Source organism: Malaya genurostris, chromosome 2 (assembly GCF_030247185.1).
Source record: "Malaya genurostris strain Urasoe2022 chromosome 2, Malgen_1.1, whole genome shotgun sequence".
NCBI classification, from domain to species: domain Eukaryota; kingdom Metazoa; phylum Arthropoda; class Insecta; order Diptera; family Culicidae; genus Malaya; species Malaya genurostris.
Window position 1 is genome coordinate 313,043,998 of NC_080571.1, and position 22,176 is coordinate 313,066,173.

At 36.8% G+C, this 22,176-nt stretch overlaps 1 protein-coding gene across 3 annotated transcripts in view; it reads right to left on the reverse strand.

The window, feature by feature from the left end:
* The window catches only part of LOC131431138 (LIM domain transcription factor LMO4), a 726,034-nt gene that overhangs the window by 199,598 nt on the left and 504,260 nt on the right, over positions 1 to 22,176 (reverse strand). For all 3 annotated transcript variants that reach the window (XM_058596655.1, XM_058596660.1, XM_058596656.1), the window contains one exon: positions 12,200 to 12,260. The gene's annotated coding sequence lies outside the window, so the exon portion shown is untranslated. The remainder of the gene's footprint in view (positions 1 to 12,199; positions 12,261 to 22,176) is intronic.

Here is a 22,176-nt window from a genome sequence, read left to right on the forward strand (position 1 = left end):
ATACGAATAAAAGCTAGTAGAATTGAAAGGAAAGAATAACAAACGGCAAGACCAAGTATTCAGTTCGCTCTAGAGCCTCGTTCTAGACAGTCGACACAGTGTTCAGCCGACTGAGATAAAGAACAAAGAGCTGTATGGCGAAGTGAATAACAATATGATTCGAATTGAGGAATTTTACAATCGTCCAGAAATGGCCAAATTCTGGCACGACCCCCTTCGATTTGCATGAAACTTTCCAAGTGTGATTGGTATGGCAAATAAAGTATTTTTCACTGGTTTAGAGATTTTTTCTCTCAAGACTACTGTTTGAAAATGGCGTATGCAAGGGGAGAGTCGCTTAACACAAACTATATTGTGCCTCTAAAAAACACGTGATATACTGTGAATCTAAGTGTGCTACGCTGTGCTCCATGAAACAGCTACTTGTCAAAACTGAGCCCTTTATGTGCCGCAACTGTGCAACTGTGTGAAAACGAAAGTGCCAATATTGATAAATGCACCAACGCATTGTGTTAATGTGTGATTGGCACATTGTTCTAAGCGACCTCCCCTTGGGCGTATGTTGTTTTAGCCACATTATTTTAAAACAATTATAGCTCAAGATCTTCAGGTTCAACAAAAATTGTGTCTAAGAAGAAGTTGTCGGTAATTTTTTCAGTGTGCGTTTTTTTTAGAAGTTTCGATTGATTGCCGACAACTTCTTACTAGATGTAGAAAATATGATTGAGAAGTGAATGCAGATACTGGGAAACAACTGAACAAAGTTGATAGTGCAATATACATTCAATTCGCCTCTGATAGCGAAGCAAGAAAATTCTTAACTTATTACACACAAAACTATGTCGAGCATGAAAACGTGGAATATAACAAAGCGGTGTATGTGGAGGATTGTGCAATCGAAAGTACACTGTGCATAATCCTCCTCCATCAGCTGGAGAGAAATTTGTTCGGAACCATTATAAATCCCAAAACGGATAAATTTTTATGTGGAACACATCTTTGATTTCTATATAGGAGTGCAAACTAGAAATTCTAATGAAAATACATGTGGAAATGTGGTCAGATTTTGAACACTTAACAGATCGGCTGAAAAGTTCGTATCGTTTCTATGAGAGGACGCCACTAGAATTAAATCCATACCATTTTCAGTTAGTACCAACCTTCAAAAGATACGTGTATAAATTTGACAGCTGTCTGATTATTAGTTTGTGAGATATTGCATTTTGAGTGAAGAGTGAAGCTACTTTTGTTATTGTGAAAAAAATGGAAAAAAAGGAATTTCGTGTGTTGATGAAACACTACTTTTTGATGACAAAAAGTGCCGCCGATACCAAAAATGGCTTGATGAGTGTTATCCAGACTCTGCACCGGGCGAAGCAACAATTCGTAAGTGGTTTGCAAAATTTCGCACTGGTCATATGAGCACCGAAGACGATGAACGCAGTGGACGTCCAAAAGAGACTGTTACCGATGAAAACGTGAAAAAAAATCCCAAAAATGATTTTCAATGACCGTAAAGTGAAGTTGATCGAGATAGCTGACACCCTAAAGATATCAAAGGAACGTGTTGGACATATTATTCACGAATATTTGGATATGAGAAAGCTTTGTGCAAAATGGGTGCCGTGTGAGCTCACAATCGATCAAAAACAACAACGAATTGATGATTCTGAGCAGTGTTTGGAGCTGTTATATCGAAATAAAACCGATTTTTTTCGTCGATATATAACAATGGACGAAACATGGCTCCATCACTTCACTCCGGAGTCCAATCGACAGTCAGCTGAGTGGACTGCACGCGATGAACCGAACCCAAAGCGTGGAAATACTCAACAATCGGCCGGTAAGGTTACGGCGTCTGTATTTTGGGATTCGCATGGTATAATTTTCATCGACTACCTTGAAAAGGGAAACACCATCAACAGTGACTAATATATAGCGTTATAAGAGCGTTTGAAGGACGAAATTTCAAAAAACGGCCTCATTTGAAGAAGAAAAAAGTTTTGTTTCATCAAGACAATGCACCGTGTCACAAGTCGATGAAAACCATGCTGAAATTGAACGAATTGGGCTTCGAATTGCTCCCTCATCCACCGTATTCTCCAGATTTGGCCCCAGTGACTTTTTCCTGTTCTCAGACCTCAAGAGAATGCTCGCTGGTAAAAAATTTAAAAGCAATGAAGAGGTAATCGCTGAAACTGAGGCCTATTTTGAGGCAAAGGACAAATCGTACTACAAAAATGGTATCGAAAAGTTGGAAGATCGCTATAATCGCTGTATCGCCTCTGATGCAATTATGTTGAATAATAAAAACGAATTTTGACAAAAAAAGGTGTGTTTCTATTAAACGATACGAACTTTTCAGCCGAACTGTTAAGGGGGAGGGGGGTGTTTTACAAATGTGACCTTTTGCGACAGGGGGAAGGGGGAGGGTTGTTGGAATGTGACGTCCAATATTTTCAATGAGCGCATTTTTGAAATACCTAATTATGTTACTGCTTTGCCCTATTTCCTGAAAAAATCTCCACAATAAACATTTACATTCTAAAGGAAAACGTGTATTTATTGATGTAAAAGCTTTTTCTTGTAAATTCGGAAATGAATGATGCAGGAAATCATTTCTGTTGCGATCAGCAAAAGTGCACGGAGGGGTGAGTAAATTAGCGAAATTAATAAATTTTGCCTAAAATGAGTACTAAAAAGATGCCTTCAAACGGTTTAATTTAAGTTATGCACTGACAATTTTAGTCAATGTATATGAGTTTGGGTGCACCAATTGCTTGGAATTATGGGTTTTTTAACTTTCGGAAATCTGATGATAGGTAGTAAGCAGATGTGGAATATAAACCACACAAAGAATGAAAGAATTTCAAAAAGTTTTTTTGGTCGGTCGCATTGAAATTTCATACTTCTTGATGTATTTAAAATTCATTCAGCAATAACATGTTGGCGGAGTAATATCAATAAAACCAGCAAATTACATTAACATTTATGTTGTGATTATCAATAGTTATAATGATAAGAAAAACATGTTCAATCATAAAGCATGGCATGCAGCTGATTAATTTACCCTGTTTAGCTTGAATATCATACACAGAAGAAACAGCCGGGGTAAAAGTGATTTGCCAACCAATTATTAAAACCAAACATCTCAATGGTAGAAAATAACATTATTTAGTTTGAAATAAGAGTTGAAATATCCAAAATTATTACAAAGTCTGCATGAGAAAAGCGCAACAAAATTTAAAATTCTACCATTGTAACTTCAAAACAAAAGCAAAACATTTATAGAAGACGAATTTTTCAGTTATTTGATTTTCTAGCTTTGAGAATATAATATCATAAGAATTTCTCTTATCTTATTCTGATGCAGTATATTCAATCGTATTCCATTTGAAAAAGGAACCAGTGGATCAATAGTACCTAATGAAATTGGTATGCCTCATCAATTACGAAATAGCCTGCTCAAACCCTGTGCTCCTGTTACTTCCATAAATTAAATTCATGTTAAGAAGCGTTTTATTGAGTTTAATCAAAATAGTGCATCATCATAACCATTATCATCAGCATCAACCAGCTGGAAGTAAAACAGTCTTTTGTCGTTCTAATCGCTATGTGGTGTGAAATATTTTTTTAAACTAATTTTGCATGGAGCATTGCGTAAAGAATGTTGTCAAATTAACAATATCAATGTGATTACGATCCAAACTTATTATTTTCATGAAATTTTCATCTAGCATTCATTTCTCTTAATCTGCGGCAAGATTTCAAAACCCTTCATCACCACTGCTTCAATGATCAGCGAAATATACATCAAGGAATGTTTACAATAACGACTTCTACCCATGATTCGAAGCCACAAGGATCTTGCTTCTTACCACTACTCGAAATCAACGGTAGAATAGTATACTACCAAAAATGTCACTTTCGTCCCAAATGACACGAATCCACCAAATTGCCCACAACTTCGACCAATTGAGGAATTTTGGGCATTAACGAAGGCACATCTTAGGAAACATGTCTCGGCAGCCGAAACCATTCAACAGTTCGAAAAAGATTGGTAAAAAATGTCAAAACTTGTCGCCAAGAAGTCTGTACGGAATTTAATGAGGAACGTTCGCAAGAAGGTGCGCCAGCTAGTTTACAATGGCTAAGTAGCAAATGTTGAGAATAATATTCTGTTTTTGTAGTTTAATATTATCAGTATATCGATTAAAATTTGAATATCTAACACTTGTGAATTATTTACAGCGAAATCAAAGTGCATCCATACTTTCTGGGACTGTCTTTAGGAATCGCAGTAGGCGTGTGCATCGGACACTGGACAGTGGGCTAGTTTATAATACACAGATAGTACCACAAATAGAGTAAAATTAAATGAAATTTCTTGAATTCAGGGTATCTAATTGTATTTGACAGTTCTGATACAATTTTAGCATGAAATACGGGTGGTTCGTAACCCAGCCATGAAGAAATGTTGTGTAACGTCAAAAACAAAATACTTACAATTTCCATACGAATAAAACCAATACTGCATCGAACAATATAAATAAAAAACTGAACAAATATTCATAGTAACACTTACCTTTCCGACACCAATTCAGCCACTTGGATAAAACAATAAAAAATATATTCGCAATCCATTGTCAATATCACGTCTGCAGCTGTCACAAGTGATCGGACAGTAAATTTCTGTGTTAGCAGAAAAAAAAATTATGACAAACGATATTCGTTAATTGAGGGAAAACTGCGCTACCCAGTCCGGTTCATAACCCAGCCCTCTCCCCTATAATTTAGTAAATTAAAGTTGATTCCAGAAGTCATTTTCATAAACGCAATCAGTTCAAAAATCAGATTGCATGAAATAAAAAACGAATGAAACCAAACAGCTGTTGAATAAATGCTAATGACCTAGGGTTTTTACTGATTACACCGAGACTAGTTTTGAAAGCTTTGTTTTTGGCTGAACACAAGTGCCGTTTGAGTCCACTACTGTTGTTTCTCCAATGTGATTGTACAGGAAAACTTGTAAAAAATATCATGAAATAGCCACTAGGATTAGTACTAAACGCAAACACCAAAATCTGAGTGAGATTCGGTAAGTAAAACACTATCCTGCTACTGGATGATGCACTTGCTTAATCTGGTTAAAAAACAGGAAGGCGAGTGCACTTCGTAAGCGTGTTTGGCCGTATTGGTTTTAATTTATGTGAGTGCTTCGAAGCGACCAACGCTTTTCAAGTGCTGCCATTGCATACTGTTATTACCAATCAAAATTTGAAAATCATTTTCCAGATCACTCTAAATCTCTACGATTCGAACATTTCCAAACCATCTGGCATTAGAGCTTAATTTAGGCTACGGGTTATTTCACAAAACCAGTGCCCCAACCTTTTTTCTCTGTGGTAATCTTTCAAAATCAAACAGTTTTAAACTTCGAACGCCAGATAGCACCACTTTCCATGTCAACTTTTGCTAAAATTTCACTTATTTACTTCATTAAATGCGATGGACACTTATATATCCCTTTGGCACCCTAATTTTCAGAAATTTCGTTCAGAATCAAATCTAAAGGTGAAAATATATCCTTAACATTGGCACTGTTTTAAGTTATTGTGTCTAAACTGAATTTGTCTGCTCTCTTGACGAATAAATTAATAATCAATTAATGTCTAATATTTACATTCAGTTCACGTTAACAAAGACTAGCGCGAAATAGATTTACGATTCTTGATGGCATAATTCAATAAAATCTATGTTGTCAAAGAATAAAATAGTAGCGTGTAAATAAAACTTTTCCATATACTAGTACACCAGAATTCATTAAAAATCAACCTTTACTAACACTGTTAGTGAAAGCTACATAGCACCTTATATTGGTTATTCAAAAGCCGCAACTCGAACTTCAATCATAAGTTTCGAGCTCTCATAACCGCAGCCATCATCATTAGACTCCCGATATCCATCGGCATCCGGTGACCATCGCATGAAGCAAATTAATTAAACAGTTTGTTGAAACAACCATCGTTCATACTGACTGGTACCACCTGAATCCTGAGTCGTACGCCAATCGTTGTGCTGCCATCACTAGCCGTCGCATTATGAAATGATTTATGTGACGTCGCCAATTTAGCGGCCCACCGCCGGTATATTTAGTTTGCCCCCACCCCATTCGAAATACCTGTGCCCTACCATACCATAAACTGAACATTCACCGGCGAGTCCTTGTGAGAACATTGATCAAGAAACGGAAATTCTATCAACCCAACGACTTACCGAAGACGGCGAGAGACTGAACCACGGGTCAACTGCAGCAAAACAGATTTGAATTCATACACTCACTTTGGTTAGATCATACAATCACATACACACCAACATACAAACGCTCGACCAAAGGGGCCCAGTATCTCGGCCGCCATGCCTAATTAATGAGCCGTAATTTGTAGTTTGCGTTTTCCACCGGACCTATGATTTATTAATGAAGATGAAAATCTACTTGTGGCCCACCGGCTTAACGATGGGAACGGGCTATTTGGGCAAATGGCGTGCACTGCTGCTGCTACTTCTGGTGGGGGTAGTGATGGTGGTTGTGGCGGTGTTTGATCACATCGTGCGGGGAAACACGGAAGGTGCGGCCCCGTAACCTGTCAGTACTTTTGATAGGAATGCGACATTAATGATGGATGGAGAAACTCTTGCGGTTGCTTGGGCTTGTCCTAGAATTCCGCTTCTTTGGTTCAGTGGACAAGTTCTGCAAGAAGGTCACTGATCAAATACAATTATTCTGATATCAACATAAGGTTATTTGTCAGCGTTGTAGAGCTCTTGTTTTTTTCATGTTGATTCAGGTTAAACATTATGGTTATGCACTGATACGAAAAAATGGTTTTCTTTGCTAATGTAATCGAACCTAGATATTTGCCATTCCCATTTAATCTACGTAGTTTTGGAAATTTGCTAGTTCAAACTCTGACATTTGACACAGTAATCAAACATCAAATTGTGTTTTACCTTTTTTTATAAATATAAAAAATAGGTATAGAATTCGCTCAAACTTTAGAAAAACTTCCGAGGCCCGGAGGGCCGAATGCCATATACCAATCGATTCAGCTCGGCGAACTGAGCACATGTCCGTGTGTGTGTGTGTGTGTGTGTGTGTGTGTGTGTGTGTGTGTGTGTGTGTGTGTGTGTGTGTGTGTGTGTGTGTGTGTGTGTGTCACCCTGAACGCTATTTAATGGTTTTGAGATCGGATGTTTACTTTTTGAGTTATACGAAGTTTTATGTCAAAATTTTCAGTTTTTTGACACCATCTGTCACAATTGATGGTAATACCTTTCCAACAAGCCATAGATTCTTAAAATACGTCTATTTTTAACGGAGATATCAAAATTTTTGTGTAAGCGACTTTTTTCCTTATTCCAGCAGTAGATGTTTTGAGCGCTATCTGGCAAAGAAATGCTTGGGAGCAACATAAAACACGATTTTACTGTTACATACATTTGTTTCTAAGTACCCAAAAGGCTGTGTATAGCATGATATTTTGCTTCGGACCGATTTTAGCACGGTTTGTTTTTGGCAACATAATCGTTCAAATATGGCATATGTAAATCAGATGATGGCAGCATTTTCGAGTTGAAAGCAATTCCATAATTATATTTATTTAAACTACTTACAGCAATAAATGCTGGAAAAACATATACCATTCGAATCAGTTCGTCGAGATCAACAAATGCGTGTGTGACAAATAGTTTCACTCAATTTTTTTCGGAGATAACTCAACCGTTTTCTACAAACTCAGATTCATATGAAAAATCGTATACTCATTTTTCTCGTAGATGGCTGAACCAATCTAAGATTCAAAAGAAATCGAAGAATCATCTAAAATTCAAATGAAAAGTTTTAAGATTCTATGAAACATTTTGTTTTTCAGTCAGATCCAACGTCCGGTTTGGGAGATACAGAGTGATTTTTATAAAAATGTCTTCTGCGCATAAATTATCAGGTTTATCGGGTTAGCAGATATGGATAGTCGATAACCAAATAAACTTTCAGTTTTCGTTTCGGAAGGCACCCAAAATTTTAATTCGCACTACGATTCCTCAAAGATGTCTACATTGATTTTCAAACATTTTGTAACAAATGTAAACTATACAGCTATTCAGGTGAATTTGTCTGACTTCGGCTGCACCGAATTTCGAATTCCGGTTCCAGTATCGAATCATTTCTCAAAGCTCAATCGTTTTCTCAAAAAAAGCCGAATCGAATTTCAGAAACAAAAGTTCAAATTAAAAGAAATCCAATTTTATTCAATTCTGATTTCCGATTCTGGAATTGTAGGATGATGAATTTTTAAAATTCAAACCGATATAGAAGATAACAATCCCGAAAAGCTTTGAAGTTAGACTCAAAAATATTGCAATTTATTCGTCATATGGCCATACGAATCGGTTTGGGTTATACTGGTTCCTGAATACCGGCTCTGGAAGTATCTTAAATTTTTCTAAACTCTAAAGTGGAAATTACCTCGACATATCATGGAATGTTTAATCGATTGTTACACTTTTAGATTCAAATTCGATCCGATTTGCAGTTTCGACATTACAGAGTAATGAGTGATTAAGGTGAAATGTAGCAGAATGCGCGAATCGCATTTTTGATTAATTATTCAAAAACTAAACCGATTGTAGAAAAACCAAAAACACTTAAGTTTTCGAAATCAAATTTATCATAACTAAGTATTCTTAGAATTTTGAAATTTTGCTTTGCCGAGCCGTATTATTTTTTGAAATGTATAAACGGTTACTGTTCCGTTCCACGGGGATGGTTTTAGAACTGAAAAGTAGTGTTTGTAGCAGAATTTCACAAAGAATCTGAAAATGCAACTCAAAATTATAAAATTTTAGCCAAAACAACCGAAATTTGAAAAAGTTTACATAAACTTTTCCGCATTTTTTTTAATTGCTTGCGCGCTGCTGTTTCGTATTGAGATGGTGTCAGAAATGCACGGTGGACTCGGTGGCATTATATCGTGAGTAAAAATTGAAATGGAAGCGAGTTGAATACAATAAAATGGGCATTACATAGCCAAGCATTATTGCTTCAGCAACATCAATTACATTAATCATATAATAGGTATAATTTTATATTGTAGCAATTTTTATAGCAAAACTAAAACTATAACCTTGATATACTATTGAATGAAATTAATACGAGCCAAGTATTATCGTTCATGTAGAATATTTGAAAATATAACTTTTATATAACCTGTGATACAACCAATTTGGCCTGATGAACTACTGGCAAAGATATCGAAAATACTTGAATGTTCTCTTGTTTTCAATCGTTATTTTGAAGAAGAATCCATGCTTGCTACTAAGCTCAGGCATATACATGGTTAGCAAGTTAGTCAATACATATACATATAACCTCATGTTAGTCATTCATAATTACTAATTATTCATAGCTGTAGTGTAAGAGTAATCACTAACAATAACGATTGAATTAGCATATAATCATAGTGTGAAAGATTCAAAAATCCATCACGTCCAATCTTTTTTATAAGCCAACATACCGAGAGGTAAGCCCACTGCGCTCAATCACTGGAAAAAGCTCTGGTTTCTATGTGTCGATTTTTCTTGTTATGCTTTGTGCGACGGTTCGTTCAACTGAATCGGATGAAATTTGGCGCGCATTTTATGACGTTACATTTCACCTTAAAATCTCCAATTGCCACTTAAAACGACGGACATTAGAATAATGACATGAAAACTAAATCACCGAAGAATATTCATGCAAAAAACGCATGCGGATTGATAAAAAAAAGGTATTATCTCACTGCTAGGTGGATTAAGCACGTTTTTTGAGGAGAAATCACTCATTGTCGAGCTCTTCTATAAGCTACCCAAAATTAGGTCGTTATCTACTCAAACTTTGAATTGATGGGTAAAAATGGGTAGCGTGCTTTGTTACGGCATAACACTTGTACTAAACTTTCAGTTACCTAAATTTTGAGGCAATCAGTCGTTACCTAAAATTGGAGAGATGCACTTTAGTTGATTTTGGGTAGGTTTCGACTCAAAATTAGGTAGCGGCTGATAAGACTGTATATTCATTCCGTCGAAGCCAGAGAAGGATTTCTGTTCAGAGCATTGACTTAAAGGATGAGATGACAATCTGTGTATTTGCTTAATCTTAATAGAAGTATTTCAAATTTTCACAGTAACTTTTTGTGATATTCTTTTTTTTAACCAAAGCGTGTGTGTGTCTAAATTCCGTTGATTGTAGGTTAAGTAATCAGAAAAATAATGGAGAAAAACGTAAAACACTTAGTCGTTTGACAGTTCTGCTGTCCGAAAACAAAAATTCGAAGAAAAAAATTTGGGGTGAGACGAAGTTCGACGGGTCAGCCAGTTAAGAATAAATATTGAATCAAAAATCGTTGGTTGAATAGTATTCGAACGTAAGAAATTGGTTGAATTGTATTCGAACGTAAGAAAAGAAACTCCTGCAGATGTGGTCTTTTACGACATGAAAGCAGGAAACCGGGGGGATCTATTCTTGGCTCTGCTGGTCCTTCCCGGAGAAAGATAATAGGTACTATTATTATCCTTTTGAACACCGGCCCTTTCGTAAACCTTGTGAAGCATCGAAATATTTTTTTAATTCCTTTTTATTAGAAAATGGAACTATTAAATAAATTGTTCTTCAGAAGATTGAAAAAACTCATCAATAATAAATTATATCTCAATAACTAATATTGCTATTAAACAGTTTTATTTCATTTCTTTCATTTATTTATACTCGACTTTAACAGTCGCAGTCGTTCGCCGGGTTCCTATTAAATAATTACTATACTCGTTCTTCGCTCCTTCGATTAAATATCAAGAAAATTTGAAGTATTGCCATGACAGCATTGAAACATCAAGTCAAGATATGATGGTAAAATTTATTAATGCTTCGGGATATGTTTACTATTCACATACACTCAGGCTAACATCAATCGCACATCAATCATTGAACTTTTGAAGTCTAGTAAAAAGTAGAAATGACATTCGGATCTGTGTTTCTGATTCTACACATGCTATAAAATCATCACGACTAGCGACATCAAGTATTATATTGACATTACTCAACCTCGCGTAACCTTAATCGGAAAGCCAACTCGGTCCAATCATCCGCATGTGCTTATGCATGCCTGATATCAGTTTAATCACTCGTGGTTATCCTTTCGTCCTCCCTCCCTGCTGCCGGCCAATCGTTCCACACCATGCGAACAGCTCTGCCTTGCCTACGAATGTTTGGGCAAAGGCTTACGAACCTGACAAGCACAAATACTTCCCTGACCCCTTGAATCCAATTCAGCAACGGCAGCAGCGGGCGAGCTTTACCCTTCTTGAAAATTAAATGCCTTTCCGACTCCTCTCGCAAGATGGTGGTGGAGACAGCTCCGGGATGCGGTACGAAGGGAGGGTGCATGTGCGGCAGACAAAAGGTGCAATCCAATTAAAATTGTAATCAGCTCAACCTCGTTGTTGCAGGCGGATAACACAAGGAAAAACTTTTTTTTGTGTGTGCTCGCCACCACCCACTCCGGTTCCCGTTGGACCCATTATACCTAACCTGAATCGGGTCGGGTTGGTTTTCTTACGGATGGATGGATGGATTGGTAGGACGAGTGGTGGTTCGACAAATGCGAGGTTCTGCACACACCAAGCCAAAAGACTAGTCCCTCGTTTACCTTCACTTGAAGTGCAGAATCAGACTAGAAGGTGAAAATACTACAAAAAAAAAGAAATATCTGGATGGTTCCTATTCGGAGAGACTGTCTGTACGTCTGTTTCCGAGGAAGTACCGTGATAAGACAAAAAAGGAAGAGAAAATTAGATAAATTTTGCAGTAATTAAACCCCAAAATAGGTATAATCCTAATTAATTTATTCAAATTAAAAAAAGTAAGGGAGGCGATCTGGTGGGTGACTTTCCGGGGAGGAAAAGTGTCAAGTGCTTAATCGGGTATCAACCGCTCGCGGAAAACCGATGCAGGCTGAAGCAAGACAAAAAAAAACCCACGAAACAAAGAGAAAAATTCACGGTTGAATTCAAGCGTGCCGAAGAAAGCGGCACAATGCAAAAAAACTCGCTATGGCCAGTTGTTGGATGGGAAAAAAATTAAAGGGTAATGCTGAAAAAAGGGGCTTACCTTTCAGGATTATCCTTTTGAGTTAATTATATTCTTAATCATTCTGATAATATCGCATAATCTGTAAATTAGAGTTGAGAAGAAGAAAGAAAAGTTAGTCAATGATTATCTCGATAGTCGCGTGAAAGGCAAGACAAAAATAACGAGTCGATTTGGGTTAATTAGGCTTCGTCGTCAGTGCCAGAAGAGAAGGACAACATTAGTCTTTTGTTTGTCTACCGTATGCACGAGGAAAATCGATGGTTGCATTAAAACTTTTTAAATGTGCACCTAACAATGTTCAGCTCGTGAAACACGGGTACTTGTTAGTGAGTTCGAAACGTAGTTGATGTTGCTCGAAGGAATCATTTTTAACCATCCCCCGTACTGCATCCAGAAGTCGACAAAACGTAATCTTACGAAAATATATTTTCAAGCTCGCTAAAAAGATATTTTCCCAACAACTTCTCGCAGTGCATCTGTCACTCCACTATTGACTAATGATCCCGTAGTTCCGATTACTTTTTTGCTGCGCTTACTTGGGCGGAAAAGACAAGTTACTGACCTTGCCGGTTTCCCATCATTCACCGGGAGGCAAGCGAAAGCGACTATCTCTAATTGAAATTGATTTTCTCCGTCTATCATCTTTACCAGCACATTCACGCCGGTGCGATACCACATGCTAGTAATGGTGGTTGGTACCGAAAATCTAGGAATGCCATGATTCGTTTTTTTTTCCACAAACTCACTGCTCGGCTCATTATCATTCGTTCGTCCAGTTTGTCTGTACTCGAAGTGTTGAGATTGGGGAAGATGCACAAACGACGTCCTATTTTTTGGAACCCGGTTGGAAGGTTGCTTGCTGTGATTGGGCATAGTTTTACAATTATTCCCAAAACTGTAGGTACACCTCTGTTCGTCTGCTGAACGACGGTGGCATGTGTGAACTGTATGCTCGTCCAATAGCCACCCACGTCACAGTTGCAATCCTATTAGTCTGTGGACGACTCGCAAACAATCCCCCAGTCACTAATCATTATCGCCATCGGATCGATTCGATCAATTAATTAATTAAAATCGAAAAGCGAGAAAGGGATATGACTGACGACGTGCTTTACTCACTAGTTTGGCCGGTCATGCTTGGGAGTGTTGCCAACAATTTTCTGGTTTTCAGTTTCTTGATTTTTGTTGTTGCAAATATTGGTTTTCAATTGTAATTTACGGAGAGTTGATGTGGTGCAATTCGTTTCAATTGAAGATTTTATATTTGTTTATTTTGGGGAGCATTGAAAAGCCCGATGGAGATGAAATTTGGCAATCTCGCTCTCCAGCAGGCATAGAACCTCCTCATCTTTTGTTTCAACAGATTACAATGATCCAACAGATACAATAAGGCTTAACACTAACAATTAAAACTAAACCAAGCATTACAGGGCAGCAATAGTGTTTTTGCTTAAACGGCCAGAGAGAGAATAGAAAAGTGGATAGGTAAATGGCCGATGAAGGTAAGTGAAGGGGTTGGCAAATAAGCGTGGGCGAGCAATGGGGTTAGAATTGACATGTAGATCTAATTAGTTATCGAAAAGATGGTGGAAGACAGAGAAAAAGACGGGGTTAGAATCGTCAAGTAGATCTAATTAGTGATCTCAAACTAAACTTGGTGATCTCGAAGGGTAAACTCAAGAAGCGATGAGACGTCGATGAATGTCCAGATTAATCAATTGCAGAAGTTCGGGACAATCGATAGGTGATTATAATAAATCAGCAACAAAAACGCCTTTGAAGACATTCCTACGAACAGATAGCTGATACAGGTCAATAAGCTTACAACGATCTTTGTACCGAGGAAGATTAGTGGGATCCCTCCAAGGTAAGTGGCGCAGAGCTAACTAACTAAATTACACTGGATAGCTTCGACACGTGCAATGTCGATTTGATAGTGAGATGCCCAGGCAACAGCTGCATATTCTAGTGTCGAACGGACAAGAGTACAATATAATGCCTTCAGAGAGTGTACATTAGTGAAGCTCTTGGTAACACGAAAGACGAAAGAACCAAGATCTTGGAGGCCTTTGAAATCACAAAATCGATGTGACTTTTGAAGTCCAGCTTGGAATAAAGAATGATACCCAAATCTTTCACGGAAGATGCACGTTTCAGTATATTGTGCGAGATGCTATAAAGACTGTCCCAGAAAGTATGGACACACTTTGATTTCGCTGTAAATAATTCACAAGTGTTGGATATTCAAATTTTATTCGATATACTGATAATATAAGACTACAACAACAGAATATTATTCTCAACATTTGCTACTTGCTTATCCTACCATTGTAGATTAGCTGGCGCACCTTCTTGTGAACGTTCCTCATTAAATTCCGTACAGACTTCTTGGCGACCAGTTTTGACACTTTTTTCCAATCTTTTTCGAACTGTTGAATGGTTTCGGCTGCCGAGACATGTTTCCTAAAATGGGCCTTCGTTAATGCCCAAAATTCCTCAATTGGTCGAAGTTGTGGGCAATTTGGTGGATTCATGTCTTTTGCGACGAAAGTGACATTTTTGGTTGTAGACCATTGTACCGTTGATTTCGAGTAATGGCAAAAAGCAAGATCTAGCCAGAAGACAACAGGATCCTTGTGGCTTCGAATCATGGGTAAAAGTCGTTTTTGTAAACATTCCTTGATGTATGTTTCGCTGTTCATTGAAGCAGTGGTGATGCAGGGTTTCGAAATCTTACCGCAGCTACAAATTGTTTGCCAGACCATAGCTTTCTTATCCAATTTTTCGACTTCAATTGATGACTAGTTTAACACTTGCCCTTCTCGCACCGTATAATATAGTGATCCCGGCGAGGATTTATAATCGAATTTCACGTAGGTTTCGTCGTCCATGATTATGCTGCTCAAATTTCCAGCAAGAATCGTATTGTACAGCTTTCAAGCCCTCGGCCTGATCGATGCTTCTTGTTTCGGACTACGTTTTGGCTCCTTCTTTTGCTCGAACGCCTTCAGTATACGTTTATCCAACTGAGGGTTAGCAGGACCTTTTTTTCGACCCGTTTTCGGTTTATCCTCAAAGGTGTTATCCTCACCGAACTTCCTGATTGCATTTCGCACTTCTTTTTTACTTACTCCTTCCATTTTTGCTATCTTTCTCAGTGACAGTCCGCGTTCTGTGCACCATTTGTACACAATTTTTTGACGTTGTTCTGCTGAAAGTCCACGCATTTCGAAACAAACTAATGCAAACGAATAAACAACTGCACAAGTGGTTAGAGAAGAGTGCAAACAACAGGACGCAGCCATAAAAATTGACAGATTATGAACTATTGCGAAATGGCAGTGGTTTTTGGTTTCGTCCATACTTTCTGGGACAGTCTTTAGTCAGCGAGCGTTTGTGAGTAGACGACAAAACGGAACACTTCGAGGCATTCCAAACGGTTTTATTATCCTGACACCAGTTTGTGTATATGTCTAACTGTGACTGCAAATATATAGTGTTTTCTTGACATTTAACTAAATAAAATAGCTTGAAGTCGTCTGCGAAGGATAGTTTGTGGCATTTCAATATGAAGTTGAGATCATTGAGGTAGAAAAAAAATAAAAATGGTCCTAAGTGACTGCCTTGAGGGACTCCAGAAAGGACAGCGAAAGGCACTGTAATGAAGTCTCCGATCTTCACAGACATTTCGCGACCAATTAGATACGGCTCGAGCCAATTTAGCAACGATCCACTGAAACCAAGTCTGTTGAGTTTTGCTACTGCTATTTAGTGGTTTATTTTGTCAAAGGCTGCAGAGAAATCAGTGTAGATTGCATCAACCTGTAGGCGTGCTTGTTGATATCGAACTATAAAAGAAGTGTAGCACAGTAAGTTTGTTGCAGTTGATCGTTTTGGCATAAATCCATGTTGAGTGTTTGAAATGTAGTTGTTGCTGTTGTGCTGAATGAAATTCCGAACTATAGTTTCAAATATTTTAGATACGGCGCATAGTGCGACTATACCACGATAATCGGCTTTATTTCCCTTCTTGAAAACTGGGAAAAAATGATTATTCTAAACATTTGGAAATGTTCCTGACCTAAGAGATATATTGTACAACATCGTCAGTGAACTTAGAAGACTTTTTGTGCACTTTTTCAATACTAATGAAGGAAATTCGCTTCAATTTCCTTTTCTGCTTTAATCGGTGTAGAGCCACCCTTGAAAACGAAAACGTTATAGCATATCTCAAAGTAGTTTAGCATAGTTAACGCATAACATTTCTAAAGATTTCATAATTTGATTCTATAATGCTTCTCACTGGATTTTATCCAATCCTTCACTTCATTGTCTGCCTATTTCTTTTAAACTATTATAAGCAACTATAGTCGGTGCTACGCTACACCAGCGCAGCGCTATAAACAAAAACCTTTCTTAATCCACCTAGTGGTGTGATAATGCCTTTCTCTTCTTTCATAACAGTCTCATGAAAATATATATTACATAATTTTATTAAATAATTTCTGATACTAATTTTGACACCAATTGATTCAAATTGATTCGAGTGGTTCACAAAGCATGCTTCAGTGTTTATGTCACATACTCGGTATCGTTTTTCCAATCAAGCGCTTGGCTTTTACGTTGCCTATTTATATGACAAGAGTGATGCTAATTTTAAAAAAACCCTCCTTAGTCCACTTAGATGAATTTTCATAGATCTTGAAAAATCACCATTGGGGGGGACTTAAAATTGTCCAGGGTTGGCGGTTCAATGCATAGGGCACTGGTCTTACAAATCATTTGTCGTATGTTCGAGCCCTGATCTGGAAGGATTCGTAGTGTCAGTTGAAGCAGAAGATCAAATTCCACTACAGGAATGTAATACCAAGGCTTTGCTTGGGGAGATAAAATTTCCGAAATCGAAAAAAAAAATTTTAAGCCAAAAGGCTTAGAATTGAAGGAAACGTCGAGATTTAGTGTCATCTCAAAAAAATTTTTTTTGAAAGAATCGACTTTTTTAAGTCCCAGAAAGTTGACTTTTTTAAAAAAAAATATTTTTTTGAGATGACACTAAATCTCGACGTTTCATGCAGTTTTGAGACTTTTGGCATCAAAAAAGTTTTCGATTTTGGAAATTTCATGTACTCCTTTGGTGCTTTTTCAAGATCGAAAATTTTCAAACCTTTACCGCCGGACAGCACCCCTTAAGTTTGTTAAAATCGGTTCAGCCATCTCTGAGAAATTTTGTTGTTTTTCTTAAAACCCTTACAATTTTCGAAACGGGTTTGATGAGTAAATGATAGAAAATGATGTTAGATTTGTTTCTAAAATTAATTCTAAATATTTGTTCATAACTCTTACAATGTGGATATTTTCGGAACGCATTTGATGAAAAGATTCAAGAAACACGCCATTTTAAAGGTTATAAGGGTATCCAAGGAATACAGAAAAAAAACGCAAGTCACCATTTTGGATATCGGAAGAACGTCAAACAACGTTTTTTGACTTCTACTCATCGAATCTGTTCCGAAAATAGGCATATTGAAGGGCGTTTCAAGAAATATTAGTAAACCGGAAGTCACCCTTTCGGATTTCACATCCACCTCAAACATCGTTTTTAGGCATCTACTTATCAAATTCTTTCTGAAAATACCCACCGTACCGTAAGAGTTTTCAAGGAATTTCAAAAAACCGAAAGACGCGACCTTAAATTGTTTTATTTCTAATTTATTTTTCGATAAATTACGATTCAACGGGAATTTCTGTTACGTAGAAAGTTAGGCAGATTTAACGTATGAGATTACAGTAATAATTTGATTTTGCCTCAATCCTTTTGTCTATGAATGACATTCTAACACATTGCTACGGCGAAAATCAGCTCTGAAAGTAGGAGATAAACATTTTCTGGAATTTTTAGAAAACTTATTATTAAGGACTTTTTTATGATTTGACTTGACGGCATTGAACACAATTTATTTACCGAAAATGACTTTGGAAACATTTATGCTATGCTGTTCATGTGGTGTCCATATTCAATTAAGGTTCAAATGGAAACCAAGTTCACTTGTGTTGTAAATTTGTGTATTACGCATATATTATTTGGTACGTATGTCATAGATCTATGTTTTTATCAGTTCATCAAAGTGGCTTGAACGATTGATTTTGAAACAATCTTGTTTAGAAATAGTTTATTCTCTAACGAATGTTAAGCCTGACTTTGAGAATGAAATATCAGTTTTGATCAATTTGCACCAATGTTTGATGGAAAATTTCTTACATTTCATGAATGTAAATATTAATTCCCTAATAAAAAAGTTAACGGGGATATTTTGGTTCAATGATTATTTTCACTATTTCAAAGAGATATTTATTGCTTCTACACAGTTTGCGTTGTCTGTTTTTATCTTAAATATTCGTTGAGATAAGTAATTGTTCATAACGATCTAAAAAATATCAATCAATACAATGAATATTAAGTAAAGTGTTTTTTTTGCTGCCATTCGGACAAAGTAACACCACTGAACGCTGTGCAACACCCCTGCTATGTTTTTGAAGCGCAAAAGAGAGCACTATGAAATACAACAAAACTTTTTTTTGCAGTATGATACTTTTACAGGAAAATTGACGAAAACGCATGGTAAAGTTCGAGGGTGTTTCGGAACGGAATGTCAATTTTTTTCGGTGTCTGACTCCATACACCAGAAGTGATATCAAGAAAAACCCCGCTTTGCCTCTGTCCCCGCTTGTGTTTTATGCAACTTTGTATACAATATTTCAACATATATTTACAGTTCCCTTCAACAAGGCCATCTAAATTGGTCGAAACGTAGGTCAATTTGAAGGACAAATCGTTTGCGAAGTGAAAAGTGACGGAGAGCACCGTGAACAATCATTAGAATCAATTTTCCTGTCGTTACAATCATCTCGCTTAAATTCAAATGTAAGGTTTTATGATTTTATAGAACGCTATTAAATTTAATCCACTCCCGATTCCGGATAAACAAAAAAAAATCAATTTCAAGAATCTTACATGACGTTGTGAAAACGAATACAATTTTTTTGAAACTATTCCAGATTTGGCTCAAAACTGTTTCAGTTTGAGGGAGATGCTAGTTTATGTTTTAAATTTTTTTTCGAGTATTCATGCGCGATTGCATTAAATCATATACCGTTTCAATCAGTTCGTAGAGATTACAAAATATCTGTTTGTGAATGTGACAAAAGTATGCACTCACTTTTACCCGCGATGGCTGAACCGATTTTAACAAACTCAAATTTTTTCAAAGTATTTTCGGAACGGATTTGATGAGTACATGTTGGAAAACTATGTTCGAGATGGTTCTGAATTCCAATATGGCGACTTCCAGTATATTGGTATTCCTTGAAAACCCTTACATTATGTGTCGATACTACTCGAACTGTTCGAATACTTTCACAATAGGTATATTTTCGGAACGGTTTTCATGAGTAAGCATTTGCATTTTTAAAGCAGTAGTATAATATCTGCGGCAGATCTCAATTATAGCCGGGTTTAGTAAAAAATACTAAAATACCAGTCAAATCAGATTATCAAGACTGTTGAAACTGCTGAACAAGTGCTCTAAATAAACATACAAGGAACTAAAGCAGAATTCAGAACCACCTCAAACATCGTTTCCGACATCTACTCATCAAACCCGTTATTGTAGGGGATTTGAGGAATATTGTAAGGGGTTCTAAAGAATGCCAATATACCGGACGTCGCCATCTTAGAATTCTGAATAAATTCAAACATCGTTTTGCGACATTTACTCATCAAATCCGTTCCGAAAATACCCATATTGTAGTAATTTCCTTGGAATGTAAATGAGCCGGAAATGATTTTCCTTGTATGCAAAAACCTCTTTTTACGAAGTAGGTTCGTAAAAAAAGTTTACGATATTTGGTGGTTTGTTCGTAAAAAAAGATTACGTTGTTTGGGATTTAGTTCATAAAAAGAATAACGTAAAAAGAAGTAACGTAAAAAAAGTTTACGTAAACGGAGGTTTGGGTGTATTGCCTTATAGACATTTTTTTAATTTCATATGGATCTGATTTCCAGAATAACAGGAAGATGAATGAAAGATTGCATATTCAATATTTCGCTTACATAAAAGATGTAAAGTTAAAAGAATGGTAAATAAATTCCTCAAGATCACAGGTCTTGTAAGTTTACAACCACACATATTCACATTCCGAAATCCCGTTCGGGAAGTACCAAAATTCGTGGCCAAAATCTCGCAAATAGAACTCACTACCACTTCTTTGCGACGACTCGTTCGATTTTCTAAACTTAAATTAAAATAATAAATTAGATCAGGAAAACAGATTAGCAAATGACATGCGAATACAACTATGTAATGAAGAACGCTGAGGAAAAGCTTTCACTCGAACCCGTAGCTAGCTTCTATCCGAGGGAATCGTTTTGCCAATTAAACTGTTCTGCATGTTGAACACATGAAGAAATAGCCTAATTGAACAGAAGTACCGATCATGCTTCGTTGTGTTCGGGCGCTACGGTATTCAATTATAGTCACATCTTTATGGCAACCCCTCCGCCAGCAATCACTACACTCCAAACTAGAAGAAGTGTCAATAGATTCGAAGCACCAGTCATGCAATGGTTTTGTACGCTTGCAATCGACCACGAAATTTGTTTGAGTCGAGTTCCAATAAAGGAATATATTTTTAATACTTCACAAGCATGAAACGAATTTCGCGGTATCTCGAACAAATGTTGACTGTAACCTTTAAGATTTGTGATTAATTTTGTAAATATCACTAGTACAACAGTTGTTTTTTGAAGAATTTGTCAGTTTTCGGCTAAAACTATTTGAAATTAAAATTGTTGAAAAAGTTTCAAAGGACAATCTAGATCACTTTGGAACTTTCGACTCTTGGAAACACAAAATAAGCAAAGTGGCTTTATCTGACAAAGTATACATTTCCAGAAAGATTCATTCGAATTCGAGAGGGTGCTGGCTTAGTGATCTGTGAAAGGATTTATATATTCTAACTACAAATAGAATCGAAATTTTTCAACTTAAACGTGTATAGCAAAAGCATTGAGCTATTTCAATAGAACACTATTGAAAAACCTGTCTCATTTGACCCATGTCAACACCAGCCAATCAGAACGCGTTCTGAGGAAGAGAACAAAATATCTCCTGCTGTACAACAAATCGTTCGAGAAAAATGATCCGAAAAGTGTTGAATATTGTAGTGAGTTCCTCAATTTGGTCCTTCTGAATGCTTGAAACGAATCCTTACAGCATATTGATAGTTTCTTTCAATAAATTATGCAAATCCGAAATGAAATAATCGACATTAAAATTCTGTATGCGGCTATTTTTATAGCTGTTAGGACCGCCCATTAGTGAAAAAGCTACAAACGAAATCACGTAAAAAGAAATCTCCTAACAAAAATTGGATCAGTTTGGATTCTATAGTCACTGCGAGCAGATGTATTTTGTGTCGTTTGCAAAGCTAATTTCGCTTCCGACAAGAGGGATTACGTCACAGCTGCCAGTCATTTGCATTGATGAAAAAACAACGGTGGAGAGAATTACACAAAACAGCCGTTCTAATGACTTAAAAATTTTCTAAAGAACTATTAGTATTTGTTGTTCGCAAATCAAAGGTAAATATCCTCAGTTTAGTGAAAATCTAGAACAGCTTGGTTTATTTTTTGTGCACTTTTCGCTGTGTGAAATTCACAGTAATCGAGATCAAGTAACCTTCTGAATGCTAGAAACGAATCTCTATAGCATATTGATAGTTTTGCTCAATAAATTAGGCCTGTTGTATCATTGATCAACCCAGCGAATTATAATCGGTTGTAAACGCTACACCTACACCAACCATATCAGTATTGCACCCACGTACAACAGTTCAGCCTGGAATTAGATGACGGAAGTCAGCGGCATCCATCGGAATTCGAATTCAACTCATCACTCTCCATCACAAACGCTTTCATAAAAGGTTCTTTTCAGAGC